General features: G+C 35.2%; 1 long non-coding RNA gene across 2 annotated transcripts; it reads left to right on the plus strand.

Moving 5' to 3' along the window:
- Positions 1-4,625: 4,625 nt before the first annotated feature.
- Positions 4,626-7,232, plus strand: LOC126725108 (uncharacterized). 2 transcript variants are annotated; one of them, XR_007655320.1, is made up of 4 exons: positions 4,626-4,878; positions 5,380-5,452; positions 5,777-5,844; positions 5,998-7,232. It is a non-coding gene; the product is annotated as an uncharacterized LOC126725108 (long non-coding RNA). The 2 variants fall into 2 exon arrangements; XR_007655319.1 differs by having other exon boundaries at positions 5,777-7,232.
- The last annotated feature ends 282 nt before the right edge of the window (positions 7,233-7,514 follow it).

Genomic DNA, 7,514 nt, shown 5'->3' on the forward strand with positions numbered 1-7,514 from the left:
AAGAGCGGCTTAGAGGTTGATAGCCCAGGACCAGATGAGCCGCACGTAGCTGTTCGTCCTCGGCGACGTAAATCTCCGACCTCAGAAGATAGTTCAGCGCCGGCACATTCACGAAGTTTAGCCGGGGAGCGACGTGAACTTTATCTGCAAAACATCCAAAAACAATAGGGTTAGTACATGAAATTCTCCAAGTGTGAGGAAAGCTAGAAAAATGACCCCCCAATGCTAAACCCTATCCCCAAAAGGACTGGCCCTATAGACGCCGCAACTGGTTTTCCTGCCCTGGTCGGACAATGAATACCGTCGAACCACTCCCCCGAAGCAATAAGAAAATCATTCTTCACGGTCTTATTGGAGACTGGAAGACAGGAGATCAATCTAACCACCTCGGATCGGGATTTGAGATAATACCCTCCCTTATCGATGCCACTCTCGAGGCGATGACACTCATACAGATAAGCCACGTCATGCCAAGTAAGGCCTAGATTCAACCGCTCGTCTAAGACATCTACACAGCCTAGTATCTTGAACATATTAGGGGCACACTGATACGGCGTCAACCTATGGTTGGACAGGTACTCCCTTGTGATCCTACGCATGGGAAGTGTCATCCCTCCCTCTATGAAAGCAATCATGGGGATAACAACTTCTCCCTCGCCTCTATCTGTCAATACTCCCTCAAGAGGACAGTATCGCAGCCCCACACCCGAGGGAATGTGGTATTTTGCCCTAAAGGCCTCTATAGCGGCCGAAGTATTTACTAATTTTTCGAATCTACCCATCTGAGCTGTACTGGAAGAATGAAAATAAAGACCAAGGGAAAAATAAAGTCCGAGGAGGAAGTCGAAGCGACAAAGTGAACGGAACTTACAGGAATCTTCTCAAATGCCCAATAAGGGAATCGGAAAGCTCTTCTATGGAGGGCGTCTCGCAAAAATGACGATGAAGATCTGAAGGAAGGATGTGCTGAAGGATTTCTGGGCGCTGGAGTTCTCTGGAGATCTCTGTTCTGATGAGCGGATAAAAGAAAAGAAGAGGGGAGCCTATCTGACGTCTTATATAGCCTGGAGGAGAGAGAAAAGATCGACCTCGCCTAGAAAGTCGAGAAATAATGATGGCCATTCGATCCACGTCTCACCGTTGGATGAAGGGGACAAGAAACCTCCGGAAGTAAATGGCCGCGCCTCGTAAATTGTAGCGCGTCCAAAAGTAACTGCCCGCACGCGCGCCCCAAGGCTTCTTCGCTTCCATCCTCTCACTGACATCAAAACCCCACTTTTCTCCTCGGAATGAGATAAAAACCGGAGTTTTGAGGGGCTATTGTGGGGCCCGGCCCAAAACAATGGGCTACTTAAGCACAGGCCCGTCCGAAAAGCATCATGTCCGAGGAGAAGTCATAGACAACGTTATTCAAGTCCAACTACGGTAAAGGAAACCTGTCCGAGGAGTAACCTCTCCTCGGACGCTACGAAGTCCAGGCCAAGAGCTCGCCCCTACCATTGCTGCTCATCCTCCAAGCATATAAAAAGAATAAAACCCAAAATATCTCATGGAAAGCTGCTACCGCCACATTAAATGTGTCACAACCACCCTCTTGGCCGCATTAATGAGGAAAAGACCCCTGAACAGTACTGCCTTGGCCACTGCAATTCACAAGGGGATGATAAAGGTGTCTGATAAGACAGGTGCTCAAGTGGGGGCTTAGATGATAAAAAAGTGTAAGGTTCAGATAAGAATAATAGAGCTATATAATGTAATAGAGCCCCTCCAAGAAAGGGACGGGAAAAATTGTATTCATCACTTAGGAAATGAAAGCTTCTGGGGAATATTCATACTGGTGTTTTTATCCTTGCAACAACCTTCTCCATACTTAAGTCCGACCAGGTTCACTGAGGCTAAGTTCTTTCACCCATCCTCTACAAACATTCATTGTGTGTTGCGCTTTGGGCCAGGGCTTAATCAAAAGGGTTTGGGCCAAGGAAATTCGTGCAACTACAAAAACATTAATAAAATAATAATTATAGGCAAATCATATTACATAAATCCAAAGAAAAAGATACAAGTAAGTAGAAATTCTATTGGTACGTTTGGTAGATTGTAATAAGCACTGTAATATAATAGTTATTCATATGGTTTATCTATTCAGTAGTTTAGTTATATTTTTATTATAGGGAATAATCATCCCTTATAAATAGTTATTCTTTAAAATGAAGAATAATTATTCATCTTTAGAAGGGTTATAATATTTATTTCTTAATAGGTGTATTAATTTTTAAAATTAATATATTTCTAAATAAACAAACTTTCCATATAAACATAACAATTATGAAAATAAAAGATCATTAAAAAAAACCAATCTTTCTTTCAAATTAAAAAAAAAATTATTTTTTTAGGAAAAATAATTATATGAGTAAAATATTTCCTAAAATATATTTTAAGTTTGATTTAAAATACTTTCATTTTATTGACTTCAGGGTTCTATTATTATATTGTTATAAAACAAATGAATAGTAATAAATATTACACTAGTCATTAACCCGTGCGATGCACGGGATAGTTAAACAAAATTTATACACATTCACCTTTATTAGTACAATTATTTGAAAACAATTCTAACTAATAACCAAATGTAAGAGACAAATTGACTTACTATTTAAACATTGACTTACTATTTAAAGTAGTCTTCCGAAGAATTTATACATATTGTGCAACTGAGCCTTAAGATTTAATTCCTGAACACCACAACTCCATAAAATTCATACTAATAATAATATTTTATGGTTACACAAACTATTTTTTTAGAGTGGTTGATCTCAACATTGGCATGCATTTAATCTTTCACTAAAAGCAAAGGGAAGTAGATCATGTGCATACATCTTTATGAGCAATTTTTGGTAGTCAGGCGTAACAAACGTGTAACCGGCCGTTTTGTCCTATTCCTACCATCTAAGAACATATCCTCTCTTATAAGTTGATGATGCCAAGTTTTAACATATCCTCTCCTCTTTTTTTTTTTACCCCAAAGAAATAAAAGGACTTTAAAGACATGTCCAATTTGTTAAAATGCAAGTGCTTCAAACCATATAACGATTTAATGAAAATTGCAACTCCATGAATTGAATTTGCAAATAGTATTAACTATTGGCTATTATTGCGATTATTAAGCCATACCACATTGAACATGTTTCTCTATCAAAGTATATAAACAAACTAACCTTACAAAAGCTGAACTTTATAAGCTAAAATCTATATCGTGAGTTGTAGATCTTGAATGCTATACCATGCATTTAGGACTTCCTACATCTGGAGAGAGAGAGTTTGTAGAAACCAAAGAAAATCTCTCCATAGATTAAGAAACACAATATACTAAAATCAAAGAGAGAAAATTTTCGGAGGACAAAATATTATAGATAATTTAAAAGAATTTTGGTTTAATTTCTGAACGCCGCAACTCCATAAAATTCATGCTAATAATAATATTTTATGATAGCGCAGTTAAAATTTTGGTTTAATTCTTGAACACTGAATTGGAAATTGATTATATGAGTATTCAATGGTGAATAAAGTACTATGTATTAATTAATATATAAACAAAACTAACCTTACAAAAGCTGAACTTTATAAGCTAAAATCTATACCATGCGTTGTAGATCTTGAATGCTATAATATAAAACCACTCCGTTACAGTAAATCAGTCAATCATAAGATTAAAAAGAATGATAAATATTCATACTCATATCCAACTTATAATGAATGCCAAATATATAAGAAGAACGAATTATATATATATATATATAATAAAATAAAATAAAATAAATAAATAAAGAGCCAAATGCATCTTACCTGCTCATCACTTGCTTGTTCGGTTGTGCCTTAGTACCTGCACTGTTGGCTGTATATATATATATATAAAATAAATAAATAAATAAATAAATAAAGAGCCAAATGCATCTTACCTGCTCATCACTTGCTTGTTCGATTGTTCCTTAGTACCTGCACTATTGGCTTTGTCGGGTAAAACAATACTTTCTACATAAGAATCAACAAAAGTTTATTAATATTAGGAAATGTCAAGATCGTTAGAGAGCATGAGAGAAAATAGAATGCAGTCATTATATTTCTTAACTTGAGAGAGGGGAAAGGTTGTTAAGATTTTGAGGAGTTATAATATTTTTATTTTGAGAGTTTGTAGAAACCGTGGCTTTATATTTCTTAACTTGAGAGAGTGATAAGGTTGCTAGGGTTTTGAGAAGTTATAATGTTTTTATTGTTATTTTTTAAATATTGTGCTGACGTGGAAAATTGTAGTGCTAGCAAAGGTTTCGGTTTATATATATATATATATATAAATTACAGCATCTTGTATTCCTTATAATACTTATTTCTATTTCTATGTAATTACCATTACAATTTATCAAACATACCTTATATAAAAGAAGGGTTATTCTATAATACTCTTAAAAAAAAATGAAGTATAGTACTATCTAAATAGAAACCATTAATTTAATAATATTATTTTAATCTTGACTATTCATGTCATTTTAAAAGATACTGGTTACCGGTTAACAGGTTATATATATATTGCTAAAAAAAAAAAACAGGTTATATATATAAACAAAAAAGAAAAACAAAGAGAAAATAACAAATCAATCGATGCTTTTCTCTACCTGTATCTCACGTTTCCAACCTCAAGAACCGTCTGCTAATCAAAACCATACCCACAATTGAAGAACCAGACAGCGCCGCACCCACAAATTTCAATCCAACTCGGCGGCGCACCAACAACCTCAAATCGGCGGCTCTTCATCTCTTCCCGTACAACTCGGCGGCGCTTCTTCTCTTCCATTCCAAATCGGCGGCGCCACCCACAATCTTCAGGTTCTCTATTTAGATATGATCAACGCTGATATGGATTTATATTATTTCTCTAAACTTTGTGGGTTTATGCTATTATTGTTTTGTTTGAGTTTCGGTTCTTATATATTTGACAAATTAATCTTTACACTTTTGAGTTTGGGATGTGAGACGTGAAACTTGAGTGAGACCTATTGGCTCACCTGGTTTAGAAACACATTATTATAATTTTCTTTAATAGTGAAATGTTGATGGGATATTTACTAGACAAAAGATGAAAATGTTTTTTCATCTGTTAGCATTTTTTTGTTAAACTTCATTATTATTTATTGTTATCACATTGTTAGTTTTTGGAATAGAGTTGCTGGATTGGAATTTGTATTAAGTGATGTTTTTGTTAAACTTCATTATTATTTATTGTTTTCTCTTTATTTTTGCTGAATTGATTTCAGTGTATTTTTTGTGATACTTAACCAGATTATAGCTGAGACTTTGTTTTTGCCTTCTCTTTATCACACTGTACAGTGTCCTGTGGAGCACCCAGAGAAGTTCTAGAAATTCGGAATGACACCTAGAAAAGGGGTCCTTTTCTAGAATGGTTCGTATTCCATTGTGCCTAAAACTCATTTATATCTAAATTGCTAAACTATTATAATTTCACAATGGCACCTGATTGTTGATTTCTGCATTCTTCCTTGGACTTCCTGTAGAGAAGTTATTTTAAACAAAAAAAATCAGGTTGATCATGCTGAGTTGGATCACTTTGGTTGCACCTGAAAAAATGATGCCTCTCTTATTTTGTGTTCATCTTAGACTCTTTTTTTTTTTTTTTTTTTGAAATTTGTTGATTGCTCTTTAGCTCAGTTCAAAAGGCTTATATTCTATTTTCATTCTTCCTTTTTCCTGTTTATATTCCGTGCAGATTTGGTAAAATAGTTAAGGCTCCTCCCTTACCTGATGGTTCTTGATATTTGTCTTTGTGGTAAACCTGTGAGGCTTCTTATATTCCATTTCTTTTTCTTGCAGCTGGATTAAAACTTTGGCTCTGAGTTGTTGATATTTTACATTGTGTGGGTTACATAATTAATTCCTGTTTATCGATGGTCTCTCATCTTTCATGTAATATCTTAATTGTTGTTGCAGAGAGGAAGCAGTGTACGCATTTAATTTAATGATTGTTCTTGGAGGACTGCTCTTCCACTCAAATACTGTAACTTTTATGCTAGGGGAGTTGGCTAATGGAAGTCCCAAGGCTGGGGATTATGAGGGAAACAGGCTACTTATAAATTATCATGAAAATTTGAAGAAGTTCAAAATTATGCATGGTTATTAGGGATAGAAAACACAAAAGTTCAAAATTTTTCATTTTAATTTACATAGGAATGGAAAACACAAAATTTCACTTTCATACTCATCTGAATGTTGCTGCATATAGTCAGTCATTTGAGACCATAATTTTTGGGAAGATTGGTCAGGTGTGGGAAGGATGTCTCTCAGTAATCACATTTTCAGATTTGGGCAAAATGCATTTCAGGGATTCATATGAGAAGCTGCATCTCATATTATTTTTGGTCAGTGCTCTCCACTTCCTGGTCTGGTTTCTCTGCAGAGATCTCCATTCTCATTTCTTGACTGAGGACCAAGTGCTCTCCACTTCCTGGTCCGGTTGCTTTGTATAATTAGGTTTTATATTTATCAAATCTTCAGTGACACGTCTGTTGAACTTATTGTATGCCTTTTTGGGTCACAATGGGGCAGGGCTTTCGTGTCCTCCATTACTGCATTTGCCATTTGGTTTTCAGTTCTCAAACATTGTTATTTATGGATGAAAACTTAAGTGATGAATTGGAAAAACAAAAGAAATCTATGGGCCTAATTGGCTACGAATGTTCAAATTTATGCATGGTTATTTTTACTACTTCTACCACTTCTTCTAGGTAACGCTGATGTAGCATGGTAGTGTACATTATGACTTTGAGATGTAACGTACACTGTGTTCCTATAGGTGGATCATGTTTAAGGAATTACTGAGAATTTGCATGTGTTATTAATCATGGCTGTTCTATTCCACCAGTCTTGTGTTTTCTTTTTCAGGTGGTCAATAGTTCTCAGATTCACTAATCTTTGAACTTTTTTTCTTTCCTCTTTCAGGCTAGCCAGGAGTATAATAATTGAAGATGGCATTGAACCCAGGCTTACATGGAATGCTGATAGACCCCATTTTGTGTCTGTACATCTGATGAAGATGGTCAGATAAAATATTAGTTTGTTGCCTTACTCTTGGAGTTAGAACCTATTTGTAACTTGCAAAATGGCTTATTTAGCATCAAACTTTCTCTGTGTACAATTTTATCTAAAGAAAAGCACTTAATTACTCATATTACATGAAGTATTGTTAATGCAATCATGCCAAAATTTACTGGAATTACTAATTGCATTTGTCGCAGTTGAAAACTCAAGTTGAATAGGTAATACAACTTAACTAATGCCAACCCTCTAGGATGTTATTGCAATATTTTTGTATGAACCCTTTGACATTCAATTTGCAAGCAGCTGATTCTGGCTTTTGACAGGGAATCAATTATACTTGGTTTTGCAAGCAGATTCTTAATTTATTTCACCACTTTGTCAAAATAAGCCAACAACAAGATTTGTTAAAT

The sequence above is a fragment of the Quercus robur genome, chromosome 5, assembly GCF_932294415.1.
Source record: "Quercus robur chromosome 5, dhQueRobu3.1, whole genome shotgun sequence".
Lineage (NCBI taxonomy): Eukaryota > Viridiplantae > Streptophyta > Magnoliopsida > Fagales > Fagaceae > Quercus > Quercus robur.